This window comes from Emydura macquarii, unplaced genomic scaffold (genome assembly GCF_026122565.2).
Source record: "Emydura macquarii macquarii isolate MOO-44397 ecotype Brisbane River unplaced genomic scaffold, CSIRO-AGI_Emac_v2 contig_1230, whole genome shotgun sequence".
Lineage (NCBI taxonomy): Eukaryota > Metazoa > Chordata > Testudines > Chelidae > Emydura > Emydura macquarii.
Genome location: NW_027131367.1, coordinates 2,622,191 through 2,644,605, shown reverse-complemented (window position 1 = coordinate 2,644,605; position 22,415 = coordinate 2,622,191). Strand labels below are relative to the sequence as shown.

Below are 22,415 nucleotides of genomic sequence, written 5' to 3'. Positions count from 1 at the left end.
TGTCCTAACTGCCAGCTTCCATGCAGATGTGATGCCTTCATCCTTTGATGTTTAGGTGCAGAAGGCTGTTAAAGCCCTAAATAGGAATTTCCTTGCCAAACAAGTCTGAACTAAGCAATATCTCAAGCTCGTCAGCTCCTAGACTTTTCTCAGCACTAGTGTAGTTTCAGCTACCCCTATCTAAAGCAGGTCTCTACAGAGAAACTGCTGCAGGAGGTAGGAGCAACATCCCCAGTTGCTGTGGCCTCATCCCACTGGATGAGCTGGGCTGCTTGATTGGTCTCTACAGGGTTACGCATGGTTAAAGATTGAAAGAGCTTCTGTCAAGCCAGCTTTTTTGCATAAAAAGCAATGCAGGGTTAATAGCCTAGTGGACTATGTGAAAGGTCAAATGTAATTAATGTGTGCTGGCAGAATCAAATCCTGGATTTCAAAACCAGGAATGGTGGGAGTAGACCAGAACCCAAGCCAGTGTGCCTTGGTGAATGGAATCTTAAAGGGGGGGAGGAAGAGCTACCAGCTTTAGCATAGCAGGGGCCTATAGCTGCCCTAACCCCTACATTTAGGGGGAAAGGAGGTGATTTGTTCACACCATAGCTATTGTACTGGGGCAGCCTTCTGTGAAAGGCACCATAATAGAACCCCTGCCCTTCCATGGGCTGGAGGGCTAACCTAGCTCCCTAGTGGTGCTGAGTCAATTAGCAATAACTAGATGCCTGATTATTCTCTCCTCCCCCACTATCAGAAACTGGTTAATCAGCTGCTGGTCTTTAGGAGCAATCCCCCCAGCTTTCACCTTATGTCTCAATGTGCAGTTTGTCCTCTCAGTAGTACAAACATGGGAATGTGCTTTGCTACCGGGGCGATTCAGAAATTCCCTTTTACAGCTGTTACACATGCAGTGGTAGGGGCTGTGATGCCCTATGGATGGGTCTTGGCACTAGAAATGGCAGTAACTTCTGACCTGTGTTCAGCTGCACTCCTGCAAACAGCCCATTTCAGGATGTGGCTCAAACTTCGATTGCTTTTTGGCAGAGGATGAGTGCAAAGAGTTTGTGCCTAGCTTTTTACAGCATAAATAAGGATGAAAGTTCTGTCCTGACTGATGGGGATTGCTGCCCTATTGGGATTGAAATGTGCACATCACTTCTGACTTAGCATTAATTGGCTTCCTGCTGGCACCCACTATCCTTGCTGCAAAGTATGACTTTTCAGCAGCATGGCGGGGTTGGGTGGAGACCTGAATGCTTTCGCTAACACACAGCATTCAACAAAGAGCTGTACAGTTGAGTGTGCTGCACAAACAGTAACTCCTATGAAATCCCTGCAGGGTAAGTATTGTTCTCATCTTAAACGTGGGAGAAGAGATGCTAATTGAAATAACCCACCGAGGTCAGGCAGTGAGTCAGTGGCAGAGTTGCAATTAGGCACTTGGATTTGCTTCTTTAATTACTGCTCTAGCACTTCAAAACCTTGCTGTTCAATGTTAGAGTGGTGCTGAGTTAAAGCACCATGGCAACTGGTTTTACAGTCTAACAGAACTTCCCTCTTCACACTCGCACAGGCTGCTGTGGCAGATAAATCAGGGTTGTGGGTGGGTTTTGTACAGTCGTGCTCCAACCAACTGCCTGCATTTCAGCCATAGTCTGATCTGCCACCCCTGTGCCATGTGGGGTCAAGAAGCAGGGACTGGGGGGGGGGAGACTGCCGGGGTGAAGGAGTGGGCTATTTATCTTACAAGTGTGTTGAAATCCTGGGCTGAGGCGAGGAGATCTCACAATGTGAAAAGCAGACTGGTGGCTTGGCCCAGCTCCACAAAGCCGTTTAGGCTCTTAATTTCCATTGTCATAAATGGTTAAGAGCCATGAACGCCTTTGTGGAGCTGGGCCCTTGTCACTCTGCTAGCCGGAACCTGGCTGCTGTTTGGTGGGGAGGGAGGGGCCCTGGGGACTCCACTTTCCTTGGGTTCTTTGTTCTCCCTTTCCAAGACCACCTGCCTAGGTCTTTTCTAGGTTTGCCTTCCCCCACACCCACCCCCGCTCACAGAAATTCCTACCTACTCTGAGCAACAAGGAGAGAGTTTAGTGCTTAGCGTAGCCCCAGCCGTAAGGACAGGCTCCAGAACTCAGCTTCTCCTGCACAATTCCTCTCTCGCTGGAGGCCAGGTGCTCCCTGCTGACTGCAGAGGGAAAGCCTGGTCTTGGAGCTGGAGCTGAGGACCCCTGCCTGGGTCGGCTGTGCTGATTCTAGAATGGCAGCTGGATACAAACCACCGATGTCAATTAAAAACTTCACTTCCAGGCCTGTCCCCCTGCTGGGTGCTTCCTACCAACCCAGCTTTCGGATCTCGGCTGAGCAAAATGCAAAGGGAGGGGCAGCTGCCTTTCAATGGGCTAATGAATTTCCATGCACAATACTGCTTTGAACAAGCCTGTGTTCACCAAGTGCTATTTGAGAAATGATCAGACTTGTCCATCCAGCCCAGCATCTTGTCTCTGACTGTGGCTGGCCCCAGAGGCTTCAGAGGAGGCAATGATGAGAGAACCGGCCTTGGGGGAAGGTTTTTTCCCTGACTCCCATTAGCTAGAGATCAGCAACATTCGCTTGACCCAGCTATGGAACACCCCCCACCCCTGAGTGACGTCGTTAAACGGGCCTAATCCCCAGTGTAGACAGCCTGAGCTCGACGGAAGAATTCATCTGTCACCCTAGCTACCACCTCTCGGGGAACTGGATTACCTACGTTGATGGGAGAACCTCGGCGTAGGTAGTGTCTACACTGAAGCGCTACAGCGCTTTCGAATCCTCCCACACACCTGGCCTGGGTTCTAATTTGTGGCAGTGAGTTCTCCAGTCTGTGTTAAGAGAAACAAGTTGTTTGTGAGGGTTAAAGGTAACTCAGAAGGTGTTTTTCCAATATACACAAGTGCCGTGTGCTGAGTCCTGCTGCAGGGCTATAGGGACGAGTGCTCAGGGGCTGGTGCATTAGGCATGTCCATGGAACAGCAGGGTAGATTTTCACTTGGGGGAGGGGGGGTGTGGATCTGAAAAACACCAGGCAGCAATTTTTGCCAAGGTGTTTGGTGTCATAACAGAGTCATAACCTGTCTCACGTGGGCTTTTTGCTGTGTGATTTGCTAGGAGGCGGAGTGGGTGGGGAGTCAAGGTGTTGTGTTGTTAATCCATAAATATCCTTAAAAACGAGGGGTGGGTAATGCTTCACCAGAGCGGAAGGCTGCGTTTGGATTCTGTGGGGCAGGAAGATTTCCTCTGCAGTGGAAAAACAATTCAATCTTCCAAGGTGCCTGTTGGGATGCCTAACAGATGTCAAGCTAAATAAGCGGAATCTGTCTGTTGGAGAAATTTTAGTTGGCAGCCGCTTGCTTCTATGTATCCACAAAGGTCTTAGCTCTAAATCCCTTTTCAAGTGTTAGCATATTACAGGATATGATGTAGTGTTCTTAACCTCCTAGGTAGAATTTTTTCACATTAATCACTCCAGGAAAGAAAGAACGAGAGTCTGGAGGGGAATATGCAGTGGGAGCGGAAGGATGTGGCAGCTTACTCAGAGCAGCCGGGACTCTGCATCCCAGAGCTGTGATCTGTGAGATCATCCTGGGCCTTCGTACTGGAGAGCTGCCGTCACTCCAGCCAAGGGAGGCTTTGTCATGTTGCCTTCCGCACCCAGCGCTCGGCTCGCAGATGCTCTTGCTGGACATATATGGAAACGCCACTGGGGTGAGACAGGAGGGGCCTCCCAAGGCACCTTGTGTTTGCGTGGCTAGGGGGTGAGGAGGGAGGGAGGGAGATGCACGGATACAGCCCTCGGAACGATGGAGGGGGTGGCAGTTTCTTAACTCCTGTGGGCCCGCTGCATTGCCGGTGTGACTCGCGTGGCTTTGTGGAGTTACGCCAGCTTGAGGAGCTGGCCCTACGCTGGGATTTCTTCATGATCCTGAGGATTAAAAGAAGCTGAATGAAGGCGAGTGTGTGAACACCCTCACGCTCCTGCTTATAAAGGGGTGTCCTGGATCAAAGGGCGCCTGGGCCAGGCTGGTCCTCTATGCCTCTCTCTGCATTTAGGGGGGATTTCTCCTGTGCAGAGGGCCAGCCTCAGGCCTAGGCACCATGCCCCAGAGAACCCAGAGATCTTAGAAAGGAGGGTCCAAGGGTTAGTGTAGTAACCTGACATTCAGGAGACCTGGGGTCCTGTTCCTGGCGCGGCCACTGACCTGGGGCAATTGCTTCCCTTCCCAGCCATTGTCTGCCTTGACTAGTTAGCTTGGAAGCTCTTGAGGGCAGGGACTGTCTCATGTTGCTTACATGTTCCTCATCTCAGCCGGCTCCTTTAGGCGTGAGACACACAAATAATACTAAATCATATCTGGAGCCACATCCAGGACTAACTATTAGTTGTGTTACCACAGCACCTAGGCGTTCCCAGTCATGGGCCCCAAGTTCCCATTGTGCTAGGTGCTGTACATTTTTATTGCTTGTAGGTGTATTAGGTGTATTACGGTAGTGCCTGGGGGTGGGGGTCAGTTCTGGGCTATGCCCCCATTGCTGCAGGTGCTGTACAAACACAGAACAAACAGATGGTCCCTGCACCAAGGAGCTGACAATCCAAGTAAAAATGCTATAAACCAGAAAGTGCATCGAGCAGATAAAACCCTCGCCAGGAACGGGATAGACTGGGTCTGAGAGGGCAGCTGGGGAGAGCTTAACTTGGCCTCAGTGCGTGCTGGGTCGGCTCCTTGTAGTGGAATGACCCTACTTTGGAGAAGTTTGTGCTCCTAGATTCCAAGGCCAGAAGGGACCGTTGTGATCATCAGCTCCCAGGTAACACAGGCCAGAGACCTGCCCCACGATCATCCCTAGAAAAACATCCCCTCTCGATTTAAAAATGGTCAATGATGGAGCATCCTCCACCGCCCTTGGTAAGCTGCTCCAGTGGTTAATTACTCTCACCATTAAACATTTCCAGTCTGAATTCGTCTAGCTCTGGCCTCCAGCTGTTGGCTGGCATTAGACCTTTCGCTGCTAGATTGAAGAGCCCATTATTAAATATTTGTTCCCCGTGTAGGGACTTACAGACCGTAATCAAGCCACCCCTGAAATGTCTCTTTGTTCAGCTAACTCCATTGCGCTCTTTAAGTCTATCACTATAAGGCAGGTTTTCCAATTCTTTAATCATTCTTGCGGCTCTTCTCTGACCCTTCTTCAATTTATCAGCATCCTTGAATTGTGGGCACCAGAACTGGGCACAGGATTCCAGCAGCGGTCGCACCAGTGCCAAATACAGAGGGAAAATAACCTCTCTGCTCGTACTCGGGATTCCCAGTTATGCACCCGCAGGACCCCATGAACTCTTTGGCCACTGTTGCATTGGAAGCTCACGTTCAGCTGATTTCCACCACGACCCCCGAATCTTTTTCAGTCACTGCTTCTCCAGGTAGGGCCCCCCCAGCCTGGCAGTGTGGCCTGCATTCTTGTTCCCAGATGTATACGTTTACATGTAGCTATATTAAAAGGCATATTGTTTGCTTGTGCCCCATTTACCAAGCATCCAGAGCGCACTGTATCACTGACCTGTCCTCTGCATTATTTACCGCTCCCCTGATTTTTGTGCGGTCGGCAAACTGTATCAGTGATGATCTGATGTTCTCGTCCCGGTCATTGATAAAAATGTAAAATAGCGTAGGCCGGAGCACCGGTCCCTGGGGGACCGCCTGGAAATGCGCCCGCTCAATGGTGATTCCCCGCCTACAGTAACACGTTGAAACTGATCAGGGAGCCGGTTTTTCATGTTAATTTTATATCGTTCTAGTTTTTTAATCAGAATGGTGCAGGGCACCAAGTCAGACACCTTACGGCCGTCTAAGTATATTACAGCAAAACCAACGAGAGTCCTGGAGCACGTTAGAGACGAACAAATTTAACTTCTTCCGGCATAAGCTTTGGTGGGCTGTAACTTACGCCTGCAGAAATGAAATCTGTTCGTCTGTAAAGCGCTACAGGACTCTCCTTGGTTTTGCTGTACACAGACTAACCTGGCTACCCCTCTGGAACTTTTCACTAGGTATATTACATTAACGCTATTACCTCTATCAGCAGATCTGCGCTAGGAATGGTTTGGGGGCAGGTCTCTGGCCTGTATTAGCCACTCGTTGAAGGACCCACAGCTGTCACAGAGCCCTCTGCCAAGTGAGTGATTACCCAGGAGAGCTTCCCGGAGAGCCCGGAGCCCGGGGGCAATTACACTAAAAAGGGGCCATATGTAAGGAGCTCTCGCTAGGAGAATCCCGCCAGGACCCAGCAGCCGCCATTAAGTGCAGGGACCTATTACATCAACCTGGTAAGGGTCAAGAACTAATTTGTGGGCTCCCTGCCCTGCCGGGGCCGCGGTGGGAACAGAACGACTCACGGCGCCCATTTCTGAAGATAAATTAGAGGCATCAGCATAAAAAATGTCAGGCGATGATGGGTTGGGGGGCGGGGGCATGATTTATCAGTGCTTGGATCAGGATTTCTGGGGGTGCGCTCGCGCCCCAGCTCTGGCAGCGTTGGGGGGCTGTGGGAATCCACCAGTATCCTAACGCCCACAGCACTCCCTGCTCGTGCCGCCTAGGGGCTGTGGCTGCTGCGTGGGCATGTTCTGGGTGGAGGGGAGGGATGGGGGAAGAGGGAGCAAGGGAAAGGTAGGGTGAGGGACAGGAAGGATGGGGAAGGAGTGGGGTGAGGGGGACGGGGGGACCTTTGGCAAAGCCCTTTGACGCAGTGGGGCTCCCCGGCGCCCGGGGGTCGTGCTGCACTGGGCTGGGTTGGGGGTTGGACCGTGGGGCAGGGAGTGAGTCCCTGGGCTGCATGTGACAAGGCCCTGGCCGGCGGGGCCTTCCCTGGCGAACGGGTTTTGATCTTCCCTGGACAGCAAACCATTGCTTAGGTAACAAGCTGGGACCGTGTGTGCAGGGCAGAACCTCCCATGCCCTGCAGCCTGGCGGCTCGGACACCGCTGCCACGGCTGATGCACGCTCCCCTGGGCGTGTTTCGAGGTTGGGGATGCCTTCCAATGGCCAATCGAGCACGGAGCTGAGTGCCCTGCCACCCCCGGCTCGGCCCCCAGCAGGATCGGGCCCACAGGGACTGTGTTATCCCGGTGGGTCTCAGAAGGGTTTTTACAAACACTGGGCCGGTCTCCCTCTTCTCCACAGGTTCGTTCACTGGCTTCCCGTCACGAAGCTTTTCCATGCCATTTCGTGCCCGGACCCCGCCCAGCACTGACACTAGCTCTGGAGAACGTCGTGGTGGTGAACCAGGTGACGAGCCTGTCCCAGGTCTGGCTGGGGGAACCTGCAGTTTCTGCTCTTTCCCAGGCTTTCGCTGGCGTGGGCGTTGCTCCAAAACCCATGGCCTGTAGCTTCCTGGTCTGGCAGTTGCAGGTTCAGGTGCCGGGCTGGGACCTAGACATGCTGCAAGAAGTTGAGGTTCTGTTTGTATTAAGCAGGCTGGTGATTTCGTGGCCCCCCTTCCCCCCAAATTTGCCCTGCACTATTGACCGTGACAAAACGCCACCTGCCTTAAAAGGTGCGGAGACTTTCCTTAAAGGGAAGCTGTCGGGGTTAAAGATCACACGCTTAACCCAGTAACAGAGCTGCTGAGGTAGGTCAGGGCTGACACCTGAGCTGGTGGAAAGTTTTCCAGTCCTATTTCCAGCTCACTCCTAAGGCCATGTGCTTCTTGTGGTTAGTGAAAACTGTCACAAAATTGTAAGCTGAGAGAGAGAGACGCCTCTCTAATATCCTGGGACTGCCACGGCGACCACAACACTGCAGGTGAGCTGTCACTTCCCGTGTCAGGGTTGTTTCCTGGTCCTGCTTGCAGGCTAGGGGACTCTGTGGGTCAGTTGTGCCTCTCAGGTGTGGGGTTCTTGTGGGTCTGACGTTCTGAACACCAAGGAACAAGGTGGTGCGACAGGGCCGCCTTCGTCCCAGCAAGAGGAGTGTGTGAGTGGATCCAGCGGCTCTGTGGTGCGCTGGTGATGTGACCCGTCTGGTTTGGCATTTTACGCCGTTGGGGCAGCGAAGGGAGATGGGTCCGGTTCAGGCAGGCGGTCACTTCTCTCCTGGTCCATTTCGCTTTCTGATTCTCCCTCTCTAGCAGCACGGCGCTTCGGGGCTGGGTTACAGCTGGGGCCGGCACGTGTGTTTAGCCCCATGGCCCCCAAAACATGGGCTTAGGGAGGCATTTGGGGGGACACGGGGCAGGGTCAGGGCCAGCCCCCATGGGGGTGGGCAGGGAGTGCCATGTTCCCAGAAATGCTCAGCAGGTCAAATGCTGATCTGAGCTGGTCAGAAATGAAATCCCTTTCTTGTGAACCCTTTTCTGCTGAAGCCGGTTTTCCCCTGGGCCCTCGGCAAGCCGGCCTGGCCCCGCCCTGCCAGGTGTGCAGCCCTGGAACGGAGGCCCCGGAGCCAGTCTGTGGTGCAGCTGGAAATTGAGCTAAGCTAGCCCGGGCTCCCGCTTGCCATTGGTGCTCGTGCCCTGCCTTCCCGGCTGTCCCTGGGAGTTCTGCTTGAGCAAAGACGGGGCCAGGAGAGCATCAGCACCTAGGATTTGACCCTCCTAAGTTCCTGACGCTGCAGCCACATGCTGCAGAGCTCTCACGAGAGCGGGCCCAGCGGCAAACCCTGCTGGTCTCAGGGCAGTGGATGCATGCTGCACCGTGGCCGTTCTCCGCCTCCTTCCGCGCCCTGGCGCCAGAGGATGTTCGGGAGCAAACGGTGCCTCTGCGGAGAGCTGGAATTATTCCTTTCTTCTGCTGCTTCTGCTTCCCAGCCATCTGCCTGAGAGAAAGATTTAAAGAAATGAAAAGGGAGAAAAAAAGCAAATGGCCCCGCTCCGCTGAAAAGCCACCTGGGTTTCCCCCCGGGGGCTTTTTAATGCCTGTGCTAAGTGATTTCAGCGGACGAGGCTCTGGTCGGAGCTGGGGGTTAGTCCAGCAGTGATTTCCCCGAAGCAGAGCTGGCTTAAGGAAAATTCTCCCAGAGCCTTTTCCCTCTCTGAAGCCTGGCAGCATGGCTGCAGCCTGCCACTGGCTTGGCTGGGGCATGTGTGCGGGCGGGAGAGGGGGCTCGGAGGGGGTGACAGCCCGTTCCCGCGCTGGCCAGGGAGGCTGATGTGGCGAGCTGCGCGTGGAAAGCAGGTGGGTGATGTGATTCGAGCTACCGTGTTCCAGCTTCTTGCTGCTCTCTTCATTCCTGGCCTTTTTGTTCCCACCTTTCCAGGCCTGACGTTCCCTGCCCTGCCTCTCTTTTGTCTCCGGATAAAGGGAGCATCCTCTCGGAGAATTCAGCACCAGGAGTCTCTCGCTGAGCCCCAGAGGGGCCCGGTGATAAATTCTGCTCTCCCCTTCTATAGGGAAACATTGATTCTCTTTTGCTCATGACGCCACTTCAGCCCAGCAAATGCCCTCGGCGCCACATCCTTGTGGGTGGGGGAGGTGGGCGGCGGGTGGCGATGAACAGCTCCAGGTAAGGGGCACAGAGCCCTGCGGACCACAGGCCAAGCTCCCCGCTGAGAGACAGCGTCCCGCCCCGGCCTGTGCGCCAGTCGCAGAGGCAGGGACCTGGGGCCTGGTGTGTTGGGATCCCAGGGCGCCGAGCAGGGAGAGTCGCTGCAGCCTCGGAGCGTGTAATCACAGCGCTGGATTGAAGGGATGAGCCGACAGGCAGGCCGAGCGGGTGGGCAGACAGACCCAAGCGCCGCGCCATGCTGCCGTCCCGCCCTTCCATCCAACCACCCCTGTCCCTAGAGGCCAAGGACTGGATGATTTTGCCCTCCTGGCCTTGACTGAGAAAGAATTTCAGACATCAAACTCCCTTTGACGAGGCAAGGCCGCCTTGTTGCTGTTATGTTATTTATTATCTGTATCAGTACAGCGCCTAGCGGCTCCCGCCCTGACCTAGGACCCCGTGGCGCTAGGCGCTGTACAAACAGAACAAAAACACAGTCTCTACCCCAAAGAGCCGACAATCTAAGACAAGAGACAACAGATGGAGCCAGACAGACTGACAGGGGAGCACGTTCACACAATGGAGAGAGAGACCGGACACTAGCACATCTGCTCACACACATTTTCAAGTGAGTTTCACTTCCTGGTTCTCGTGGATTTCACAGCTCAGCTGCTGGGACCTTCCTGTGGAAGGCAGGCCAGAGATTCCTGCCCTGAGCCCAGTAACCGGCGGGTGAACTCACGCTTCTCTCTCAGTGCAAGACATCCAGTTTCCATCCAAAGACACTGAGTGATGGAGACACCGCCGTGTCCCTCGGTAAGCTCTGCCCTGAGTTAAAGCTTCTCACCATTAAGTGCACACCTCAGGGCCAGGGGGCATTTTCCTCACTTCAACGCCCACCAGATGGGCCTTGTTACGCCCTGTGGTGCCTGTTATATTAAAGAGCCCTCATGCGTCAGCACAGGGTGGCAGTGTTTGATCCCCCCACCCACCCCCCACCAGCATTACAGGGGAAAGTTTAAACTTTAAAAAAAAAAAACTGGTTTCAACTGAAATTCACAAATAATTCATGGAACTATTTCCATTCCAGCTAAGGCGGAGGGGTGGTTTATTTTTAAGACCCACTTTTATTACAAAGACATCTAAATGTGGGGGTCTAAAACTAGCTAATAATATCTCCCTTGCTCCCTGTTTTGTTTAAGTAACTCCGTGTGGAAAATAGCAGTTCAGACGGACAGTCCCTAGTATTTTTTGTTTGTTTTTTTAACAGAATATGGATCATTTCCCTGCTCTCCGCCCCCAGAGCTCCTCCAGCCAGGTGCATTTCCGCAAGACTAAGAGAGGCGTTAGATTTCTCCCCAAATGTCCTGATTTCTCTGTCACATTCATACCTGTCTGTCTGTGCAGGCTACCCAGGCAGATGCAGTCTCTGTCCCTGGCCGCACTTACACAGCTGTATGTGTAACACTTTCCCCAGGCGGGTGTCACTGGACTATGCTATGCACATATCCTCGGAGGCTGGGTCAATAAAAGCTATTACCTTCCCCCACACCCCCCGGTCTCGCTGACATCTGGGGTCCAAACCGCCTGCGACAAGCCTGCAAACAGCTTGGCGGGTTTGTATGTCTAACTCCCTGCGCGGTTTGCAGCCAAGTCATAGGCCACGGGCCGGAGGCAGGTGGCAGGGCCGCGTTTCCTGCCAGAGAGGGTCTGGCCGGGGTGTTTTTATCACCATCCACTAGCAAGTTGAACCCAAGTTAGTTTCTGCTCCAGACCCAGCCTGTGTCATGCCCAGGGTGGGCACTAGAGGGCAGTGCAGCACTGCTCCAGCGGCCCAGGCGCTCGGGGGTGCGAGGCCGGCGATTGATCTCTTGGTTCTCCTCCGGCTTTAGCCAGTGGAGCGAGGGAGGGGGGTGCACAGACATGCGCCTAGGATTTAAACTTCTCCCGGTGGGGAGGGCCCGCCAGGCCCGCCTGCTCTGATTTCTCTGGAGGCCGGTCGTTATTGTTACAGTAGCGCCTGCGGGGCCGAGCGTACCGGGTGCTGCCCAGACCCAGAGTGGGAGACATGCGGAGCCATGCAGAGCCTGGTGCCCGGCCAGCGCTGGCGTGGGCCCAAGCCAGGGTCTCTGCTCCGTGAGCACATCGGAAACGGCTTCCTCTCTCCTGGCCCGAGCAGGGAAAAGCAGCCAGCCTCTCTGTGCTCCTTGCGCTGGGCCAGCATTAACCCAGTAGGCCCCACATCCTGCTGTGTTTTGGATCAGTCTCCTTGGGGGGAAACTGAGTCACACAGCAATCTAGGCGCAAATGTCCAGCGAGTTCGGGTGCCCGGGCTGGGTGCTGAACCCCTGCTGCCACCGAAGTGAGCTGGGCACTGCTCTCCCCCCTCCTCCCAGTAATCAGCCCTGGCACTGGGCGCTTGGGATTAATGCACACGGGGGGATCAGCACCCAGCTGCTCCTGGCGCCCGGTCCCATGCTCCATCCTCGGCCCACCTTACCTAGTATTGGGCAGGAGTGAGGGGCACTGGCAGAGCTCTGTGTGTGCGTGCAGATGGGAGCCCAGGGCTGGGCTGGCTGCGGGGGGGGTCTATGGATCGGAGTTAAGGGGGATCAGCGGAGGGGAGGGAAGCCAGCCTGCACCATGGGGATGTTAGCCGGGCAATTACACATGCAGAAACCAGCACGGAGCCTGGCATGGGCACCGCCTCCTACCCAGGTGACTCCTGGCACCAGGAGGCGATTAGCCACATCTGTGCACTCAACTGCCTGCCGGGCAGTAGCACAATTGCGCATCCAAACCAGCTGCAGCCTGGCCCCAGGGCCTCGGGCTGGGACTGGTTCCCTTTTTACAGCTCGAGCAAGGTAGAATTTATAGCTGCTGCTTCCTGGGCAAGGCCTGCGCTGCACCATCCCCAATGTGGTTTGAATTATTAATATGGCCCATTGTCTGCTCTCACAGCACGAGCGTTGCTGATATTGTACCGTGTGCTGGCGGGATGGGCTGCGGCAGCTAGGGAATTCCTGGATGGTTGCAAGCAAATAGCCAACCTCCAGGAGCAAACTTCATTTTTGCAAAGAAATCACCTTTGCCAAAAATGCAGAGCCCCAGCCGAGGCCGAGCCCACCCCCTTCAGCCTGTTCTCCCACGAGGGGGGCAGCAAAGTGCATTTGCATTCTGAACAACGGCCCTAAACGGTTAAAAGAAACCTGGAGAAAAGCTTGTGTTTCTTTGCTGAATGAAGTTTGGGTCCTGGTTTGTTTCCTCCTGGTGCCGGAGCCTGTCGGTCACACACCCAAAGTCACGAGTTTTCTCCAGTCACCAGGGCTAGGAACTTTTTGGGTTTTTTTTCCCCCAATGAAAGCTGAGATTCGCCAGGACTCGGGACTCTGGGAGCTGGAGCTTTGTGAAGAACATCGTCAGAACGCGAGCCCTGGCTGCGCTGCATTTGTGTCCAAATTGCTTCTGCCTTGTGCTCGTCCCAGACAGGTTTCGCACCAGAGGGGCCGCGCACCGGGGCAACCACGCATCCCGCGGGCCCGATTCACTGCTAGCCTACACCTGGGTCCACACTTGCCCCAGTGCAAAGGCGGGATCTGATTTCACCCCTGCTGTGCTCGTGTGTAAACGGGCACCGGGAGCTCAGGGCAGGGGAAGAATCAGCTGCAACAAACCTTGCTGGAGCAGAGCAGGCCCAGATCCCTTGGTGATGGGCACCATCCTGCATCAGTTACAGGGAGATGCTGACGGCGGTGCTGGTGTGTCTGGGCCAACACCTGTGCCCACCTGGGGGGGCTCTGAGGCCCAGCTCTCTCCTGGTACTAGTGAGTGTAACCCAGCCACCTGCCCGTCTGCCACTTCTCCCTGTGCTCCTCTGGAGCTGCTGGCAGAACCGCTGGCATGATGAGAGACGTCAGTTCCAGGCTCTGGTGGTTCTTCTGCAGCCAGTGTCATTGCCAGCACCTTGGGGGGCCGTGTGACGCCAAGTGACGCCATGTGACCTCTGTAGATGCCACGCGCGGGGCTTGACGAGGAGAGGGGGTGGCAGAGACCCCTGGCTCATGCCCCTCAGGTCTTCTGCACAAAGAGCAGGGGACGCTGCATGGCAACGGCTCGTCGCAATTCCCTCTTGCTCTTGGCAGACAGCTGTGAAGTGGGTAGGCCCGGAAGGTGCACGGAACTAGCTGAATGGGAAGGGGTGATCCACAGGGACAGCTTTCCCAGCAACACCACTATCTATATAAGGAGGAATGGGGGCGGTTAAGCCAGTCCTTTAGCACCCAGAGGAGGGAGCTGCTGTGCGAACCCCAGGGCAGGTAAGGGGCTGATTTCAGCATGGGTGGGGGCTTGGTTTCTGGAGCCTGACTCCTAACAGCGGTGTCCGTACACTTTGCAGGGAGCCTGGCTGGACGGAGACGAGCAGGGACCTGGGACTGTTGCCGGCTCTAGGTAGGTGCATCCTGGAGACATCGGGGACAGGTGTGTAGGATTCTGTAGGGCACAGCTGCCTTTCTCTGGCTTGCCCCTGCCCTGCCCTTGAGGGGTGGGCTGATGAACACCCGCTCCTGGTGTGTGGGTCCCTCACTGATGTCTCCATTGTCTGCCTGTGACATCATGCCTAGTTGCCCTGGAGATGCTAGTGATGTCACGCGCAGAGGATTCGGAGTGTGGTGGGAGTCCAAGATCCCCTGTTTCCCACGGGTGTCTTAGGGCCGGGAGTCAGTGCTGCGGGGGGCTAGGCGTGTGTCTCGGCAGGACTTGGGGGGGGGCGATGGTCCCTGGAGAGGGATCGTGTCCTTTTCTGCGATGCCCTCTGCTGGCAGCACCTCCCGTCTGAGTGCTGGGCTGCTGGCAGGGGGCATTTACCGCGTCACGGCGCACGCGGTAATGGCCTTTCCGGATGGGGCGCGGCGCGAAGCAGCCCCTCTGGAAGAGGCCACGCAGAAAAGGACAGCCCTGGCGCAGTACAGGAAGTACGCGCTGGGGTGCGGGGGTAAGCTGGGGAGGGGATGCGGGGTCCACAAGACCCCCCCCCGTTCCTGCCCCGACCCCGCTCTGCGTGCCGTGCCTTGTGCCCGCCCAGCCGGGCAGGAGCGATCCTGCCGCAGCCTTTGTCTGTCTCTCCGTTGGCATGCCTCACGGTTGCACTGCGGCCAAGTTGGCTGCGTTTGATCGTTCATTTGTTAACTTGCTTAGCCGGTGACTTTTTATACCGTGGGGCTGGAAGGAATTCCCGGCCTGCCTCTCCCTGCCACGCAGGGCCAGGGGGTCCCCGGGGCTGCTGAGTGATGTGTGGCAGGCTTAACCCTTTGTCGGCCTGCCGCCAAACCCAGGGGCTGGCGCCGCAACAGATGCAGCGCTCCCGGCCGTCTGCTCCCTGCCCTGGGGACAGCGTGTCTCTCCCCAGCCCAAGGAGTGGCTACCATGTGCGGGGGAGGGGGGATGTCGCTGTTCCTTCCCTTCCCCCGGGGGGGTGGGGAGGGGGAATTAAGGCATAACGTGCTGCGGGGCCCTGCTCTGGCACATCACCGCCCGCCTGCCTCCGTGCAACAAGGCAGCTTAGACCCACCTCTGTGCCCACGGTGTCACCAGCGTGGAGCCAACTGGCAGCTGCCCGCTCTGCTGGGCATCCTCAGGGCCCTGACCCCTTCCGCCGATTCAGAAGCCCTGGGGGTCCAGGGCTCTCAGCCGTCCCCTGCCCAGCTGCCCCCTGCCCGCAGCTGCGGCCTGCCGGGATGCCAGCTAGCGGGGGAAAGCAGGATAGACTCGCGTGGCTCAGCCTGGGGGTGCAGGAGGGAGGCCCTGGCGGGTGGAGGAAGGACGAGGGGCTTTAGACAGACGTACGGGTCGGGGGTCACGTGCGCCGCACGATGCTGGGCAGGTGCCCTCTAGGCTCAGGCTTCCCGGGCAGAGCGAAGGTGGCCCCATGTGGCACTGGGATAACCCTCCAAAGATGCTCCATCCCTCTCACCGTCCTGCTGGGCACAGAGTCAGGGAAACAGCGCTGTTATGTGGGGCCGGGCGGGGGCAGCCACAGCCCCGATGACCTCCTGCTGGTGTCTCCGGGGGGGGGGGGGGCCTCGGGGATGTTGGGCCCCGAGCAGGGTCGGCTCCCCTGAGCGCAGAGGAGCTGGCTCTGCTCTGGCAGAGGGTTCGGTTCCCCTGGCCCAGGAGCTGGTCACTGCCCCGGTGACCCAGCTGCCCCCACAGTGCAGCGATTCCAGCCGAGAGCCGTGCCTGCCGCTCGCTGCCAGCAATGCATGCGTGCCAAGTCTCTGGGCAGGGCCCGGTGGACAGTGGGGAGGGTGGGGCACAGAGTGGCTCTGCCCCCGTGCGCTGTGGTGTCACTAGTGAGCCGGGTGACCCCCACAGAGGGCCCGTAATGGCTTCCCCTGCCCATCGTACTGAGCCAGGAGCTTCCTGGGCTCTGATTTTGCCCTGGTGGGGAGGTGGCGAGGGGCATTTCGGGGGCCTTACCGAGGGCTCCCCTGTGCACCACTGAGCTGCCTGCAGAGTGTGCACCCAGGGCCCCCACGTGGGGGGTGGGGTAAAGGAGCACACTTCACCGGCGCCTGGAGGCCCTGGGGGGCCGGACCCAGGCTGCAACCCCCCTGGGTATGTGTGTGGGAGGGGTCCGTGTTACAAGTTTGTACTGGGCCTGAAAAAATCATGCTTGGGCCCTGCGTGCACCCCCCAGCAGGGTGGACCGTGGGGGAAAGGCCCCTGCAGCGAGCCCTCCCCACTTTCCCAGGCTGTGGCCCTCGTGCATGACAGCGGCTCCGTCCTGCTCGCCGCGTCCCCGACATCGCTGAGCTGCGGGTGCCGTGTCTGGGCGAAGGAGGTGCTGCCCGCCCGTGGGCCCGGGTCACTGCCTGCCACCCTGCGTCTACCCAGGCAGGCTCCTCGGGGGGTCTCTTCACCAGCTGCCTGGGGGACTTGGACTTCTCCTCCCTGGCCCAGCGAGTGCAGCCCCCAAACCCCCCCCTGCACCCCCCCAACCCCCTGCTGGTTCCCGGCCCCACCCTGGGAGTGCCCCAGCCCCTGGCCGTGCCCTGCCTCGTGGGGGGCCGGTGCAGGGCTGCCCTCGCCCCAGGGGCACGTGCTAGGCCCGGGGCCCCCTGGCACTGCCAGCGCCCCCTGGAGAGCGGTCCCCGGAGGGCGCTGGGCCCCAGCCTGCGGGAAGGGAAGGGTTAACTGCGCCAGGCTGGCGAGAACAAAAGGGAACCCCGCTGGCCAATGGGCGTGCAGAGCTGCGTTTTGACACCCTCCGGTTGGCTGCGGCGGGACCAATGGCAGGTGGCCGCTGGCCGCCCGTCCGGCCCCACGTGGGGGAAGGAGACGCGAGGCGGGTCTCCATTGGCTGGCTGGGAGCCCGTCCATCGCTCAGGCCTGCGCACACGTCATGTCGCGCGTCAATCAGCCGCTTGCGCGCGCGCAGCCTACGGCGGCGGGGGGGCTGTAGGCGGGGGGGGGGGAGTCCCCAGCTGGGCTCAGTCCCGGTGACTGGGCGGGACCCCCCCCCCCCCCGCACAGCTGGGAAACTGAGGCAGAGAAGGGCTGCAGTTTGCCCCAGGGCAGGGAGCTGGTGGGAACAGAGGGGGGGGGGGGCGAGGAGCTGTTCTGCAGGGGGGGGTTGGTAGGTGCACAGGTGGGGGGCGGGGAGCTGTTCTGCGGGGGGGGGTTGGTAGGTGCACAGGTGGGGGGCGGGGAGCTGTTCTGCAGGGAGGGGGTTGGTAGGTGCACAGGTGGGGGGCGGGGAGCTGTTCTGCAGGGGGGGTTGGTAGGTGCACTGGTGTTTGGCTCGTGTGGCCCCCGCACCTGGGGGTCTGCAGGCCCTGGCTCAGCCGGCAGCATGGCAAAGCTGGCACTGCCGGGCTCTGTGGGGATGACGTGCTGATTGTGGGTCTGTCCCGGGGGGATCACGGGTGCTTCTCCCTGAAGGAACTAACTTTTCTTGTGGAGCCTGGCTTAGGACTGGGCCCTCCGGGTTGCGAGGGCTCTGCCCCAGCTGTCCACGAGCTTGGTCTTGCTTTTGCCCTTGCTGTCAGGCTGAAAATGTCAGCTCGGTGGGCTGGGGCAGACGTGGGTTCCTGGTTCTGGGGAGCCTGCCTGGTGGGGCTCGGCCTGGGGAATTCCTTGGGCCTGTATGGGCACCCCGACATCATGCAGCCAGAGCTTGCCCAGCAGAGAGTCCTATTAATGGATGGGAGAAAATGGCAAAGGCTCCCTCCGCCCAGCCTCATGCCCAGCCAACAGCTGCAGGGCCACTGTGGGGCACCATGAGAAATCCATTGGGGAGCTGCAGTAGGACCTGGCCAAGTCAGGCTCCCTAGGGGCCCTGCATGGAGAGCGCCGAGTGCTGCAGCTTCTTGATCCTGCCTGCTCCCGGGAGACTTCCCCAGCACCTCTGACCAGCCGCTGGCCTGTCCCCCGTGCTGGCAGGTGGGGCCAGGAACCGGGACTGTCCACCCCCTGCTGTGATACAGGCCCCTTTGGGGAGACAGCAGGGTTGTCTGTCTCCAGCTGCAGCCAGTTCCCCTGCTGGAGAGACAGAGAGGGAGGCCTCAGGCCAGGCCCCCGTCTATTTCACTAGGCCCTGAAGAGAACAGGAGCTGGCCGCAGCGTTGGGTGAATCCACCCCAGTCCTTGCGGGAAGAGAGAACAGCATCTCTCATGGGCCCTGTGACAAAGGGAATGTGCTGTAATGTATTTGTGTGCCTCAGTTTCCCCCAGTGAGCTGAAGGACTGTTTGCTCTGGGGGTGGGCTAAGAGGCATGGGTGTGGCCCTGAATCAATGGAGCATCTGTGAAGACATCTGCAGAGCCAATCACCAGGACACTGAGGCCTGGCAACTTTGGGCCCGGTGGGAGCTGGATTTCCCTGCTTCTGCTCCCGGGGGGGGGAGGGGCTGCAGGCTTAGAGGTCCAGTCTAAGGAGGTGGTGAAGCTGCAGGGCTCACCCTGGATGAAGAGTGAGACCCTGAGGGACTCTGGCCCATGGAAAGGGCCTTGCAGAGACCATCCCAAAGCCGGAGCCATAGTCCCGCTCCTGTGGATCCATGGCAGTCCCTGAACAGACCCATCCTGCCTGGCCCAGTGCTGGTGCTCCCACCAGTGAGGGAGGGTGTGACACGCTGCACCTCGATGTAGCACCCTGTGACCCCTTGTTCATCATTGGTATATGGTGGTTGTATTTCATACAAGGCAGGCCACGTACAATAGCTTATGAAAGGTCATGAGCAGCTGAAACCCATCGTCCTGTCCAGCTACGTGCATCGTGGGTGCGTGTGACGTTCTGAGAGTTTGCTGTCTGGTTGTTCCTGGAACATGTTGTAGATCTGAGAGTCTTTACTGCTGGGTGGTGAGAAGCGAGCCTGAATCAACCGGGGGTTTTTACAGCTCAGTGACAGCTGCACACAGTCCATGCAATGGGAGGGCACATGACCACACCAGGGGCTTGCTCAACCCTGTGACTCGGCAAAACCTGCCAGAACATGTCTGGGCTAGTGTTGAAGGATATAAAATAGGGCACAGTGGCATCATGGCTTGGCCTTTCTCCTCTCCCGCCTACGCTGGAAGCAACAAAAACGCTGGGAAGACAAAGACTTCAACTGAGGAGGCTGGTCCCAGGCTCAAGGGAGAAGCCCGTTTGTTAAGAACGGTAACATCCAGTGCAGTGACAACAGCTTGACCAAAATACTGCCTAGTGTAATAAGATTTAAGATTTAGGCTGTGCGCTTAGCTTTTGTTTTCTTTGGTAACTCTCTGTGACCTTTTGTGCCTACTGCTTACAATCATGTAAAATCTCTGTCGCTAATAAACCTTTTCTATATTTTACCTAAAACGGTGTGTTTTGAGGGAGGGGCGGACTGGATGATAAAATTACACTGGTCAGTACAGTCCTGGGGTGCAAGTCTGGGAGCTGGGGAGGACCTGCTGGTGCCTTTCTCTGTGAGATCTGAGAGTGGCTCAAAGCATTCACACGATCTAGCAGGGTGTGGGGCTCCACCGGCTGTTGGGTAGAGGGGGTCGCTGCATGTCACTAGCAAAGCACGGGGGGAGAGCCCAGGCTGGAGAGCTAAGAGGGCACAGCGGTACCCCATTCCAGGTTGTACCCCGGGGAACCAGTCACTGAGGGAGAGTGCAGGCTGGAGCTATGCAAGCTTCCCCTGACCCCCTCAATCCTGACCCACAGCCCCTTGCCAGCCCGGCTCTCAATCCGCTTGATAGGCAGGTTGGCAGTCGGGGCTAGTCCCTGGTGAGCTGCTGCTGTGTAGCGCCTGCCTTCCTGTCCTGCTGGTCTGTGGCACCCTGTCCCCTCAAACTGCCCGCTGAGCCCTTCCTGGAGAGGAGCTGTAACACCGCCGCCTCCAGCTCAGCCTGACCCCCCAGCTGTTGCAGGGACTGTCCAGCCTCAGTCGTCCCCCCCCCCCCCCCTTGCCCTGACTCCCCTGGCCACGGCCAGCAGCCCTTCCGCTTTGGCTCCCTGCCGTGGGAGGGGGCTGCGTGAGAGGTACTGGGAGCTGCTCGCTGCCACGAGGAATTTCATTCAACGGTCGCACAGGGGCAACCGGGGGCTCATTGGTGTGCAGAGTGTGGGGCTGGCAGTCAGGGCTCCTGGGGGCTGTAACGAGGCCTGCCACTGATGAATGCTGTGACCCTGGGAAGGCATGTCCCAGCTAGGTGCCTCAGTTTCCCCATCTGAAAAATGGGTGGCTTGGAACTGCGAGCACCCTGATTTTACCAGTGCCCGCCTTTGCCTGGCATCCGTGTGCCCAGCAATCTCACTGCATCATGGCTTTTCACTGCAGTAGCCAGTGTAGCCATTTATCGCCCTCCCCCGGCTCTGTCTGTCTGTCTGGCAGCACACGGGTGGAGCAGCTATGTTTGCTGTGGCTGCTGAGGGCGGAATGGGGGCAGCAAAACCCGGCTCTCCCTGTGTCCCCGCTGGCGCTGGGCGTCCGGGCTGCCCTGTGCCAGCAGCCACGCCAGCACCCTTCCTGATTGGGGCCCGGCGGGCCCGGGGCAGCTGGTGATTGCATTGGCTTCTAATTACACCTCGCTGGCGCTGTGTGCGGGACGAGGGCAATGAAAGCGTGAATTAAGAAATCAGACAAAGTCGTTAGCCAGCAGCTGCGGGGGGCCCAGCTGTTTGCCTCGGGGGGGGGGCTGTTCCCATATCCCGCCCCCGCAGCGGAATAAAAAGCAGCCTCCCAGCAACGTTTCATATATTTATTCATAAGCCAAGTTATCAATAAAAAAGTTCCATACTAAAAGGCCTTTACATAGAGTTTGCTGCTCATAAAACCGGTGTTTTACCCTTTTTTTGTTGTTGTTTTTAGTGTTTACATTGGAAAAAAAAAAATCCCCTTGGTGCAGAACGGAACTTTACACATTTACAGCGTAGCGCGGCCACGAGGGGGGGGGGGTCACGGACGCTCGGGGGGATCTGGGAGGGGGCGTCTCGCACGTGCACCAGGGCTCTGAGTCTGTTACTCTGAGACCACGGCGGGGTTGAGGTTCTTTTTGCTTCTCTCCAGAGCTTTAGGTGTTCATTTCTTTTCCTCCGGCTGGAGGGGGATGGGGGTGGGGACTGGGACGGGCCGGCGTCCCCCTGCCCCAGCGAGGGTGCGGGTCCCCGACGGGAGTGGGCAGAAACCATAGACAGCGAAGTATTGAACCGGGGCAGAGCGGGGGGCTGCAGGGCACCTCACGGCCCTGGGAGATGGGGGTGCCCGCCAAGCTCGGGGGGGCAGCACGGGGGCTTGGAGGCCGGCTCTGGTCCTTGGCTGGGTTGGGGGCTGGCATGGGCCTGCGGAGCACGGGGGGCGGGTGCCGCCTCCCTGCAGCACTGGGCTGCCACGGGCGGAGTGGGAGGCTGTGGCAGACCTGCCGGCAGCCCCTGGGCGGAGGAGATGGGGTGTCTGCACGTCACCCCGAAGAGTGGGTGCAGGGATGGCCTGGGCAGGATTGCCCCGTGGGGGGGTGGCGCTTTGGTTTGTCCCTCTGGCTCACGCAGCACGCCAGGGCGATGGGGTGGGCACAATACTTGCTCCTGGCCCACCTGCCCTGGGCACCTTCTCCCTTCCAGCCCACGGGGAAGAAAAGCCCCAGTTCCCCCACACGGGCTGCCCCACAGCCGGGGGAGAGGCCTGAACGCACCTGAGGGCAAAGAGACGTCTTGGCTCCAGCTGGGCCCCACCCCAGGGCATAGGGGCAGCCGCATCGCACGGGCGAGCCAGGCCCGTGTCTTCTCCTGAGGGGGTGAGGCTTCGTTTGGTTTCAATGGATTAATGGGATTTAGAAAAGAGGTTTGGGGAAGCCTGGCCCCGGCTGGGAGGGCGGCGCTGTCGGGCACCCCAGCCTATCGGTCTTTCATGCACCCAGACATCCCCCACCCATCGGCATGCACCCTCCCCTCCCCTCCCCCAGCGTCTACACCCAGCCACGCACGCTGGCCGAGAGCCACGGGACTCTACGCAGCCTGGCCCGTTCTGCTTGTGCGGCTGCGTGCAGGCGCGGCAGGCCGGTGCGCGTGGCGGCCTCGCGCAGGTGCCTGCGGGCGTGCGTTTCTTTCCCGAGGGAAGCTGGCTTCAGGGCGGGCTCCCTGCCGAGCGCGGCCGGGCTTTGCTGTCCTGGTTTCTAATAATATATATACTTTCTCTTTTTGCCCGTCCCAGGGCACGTTCCCCCCGGCACCTCGCCAGGGTCACTCGCATCAGAACCCTAACAACAATCATACACCAAAGGACCCAGGCAGCGAGCCCCGGGGGTTCTATATTACACAGTCCGGCCAGGGGGTGTGATCCCCCCTCCTGGCCCGGCCTCTCTTCTGCTCCGTCCCTATGTACAGAAATCCCCAGCTCTCCTTGGCTGAGGGCAAACAGTGCATTTCACTCCCCCC

At 58.1% G+C, this 22,415-nt stretch overlaps 1 long non-coding RNA gene across 1 annotated transcript; it reads right to left on the bottom strand.

Annotated features, from left to right (window-relative positions):
- Positions 1 to 20,729: 20,729 nt before the first annotated feature.
- LOC137152563 (uncharacterized) lies at positions 20,730 to 22,409 on the bottom strand. Its single transcript, XR_010919541.1, has 2 exons — positions 21,364 to 22,409; positions 20,730 to 21,312 (listed from the first exon to the last, which is right to left on the bottom strand). It is a non-coding gene; the product is annotated as an uncharacterized lncRNA (long non-coding RNA).
- Between the last annotated feature and the right edge of the window lie 6 nt (positions 22,410 to 22,415).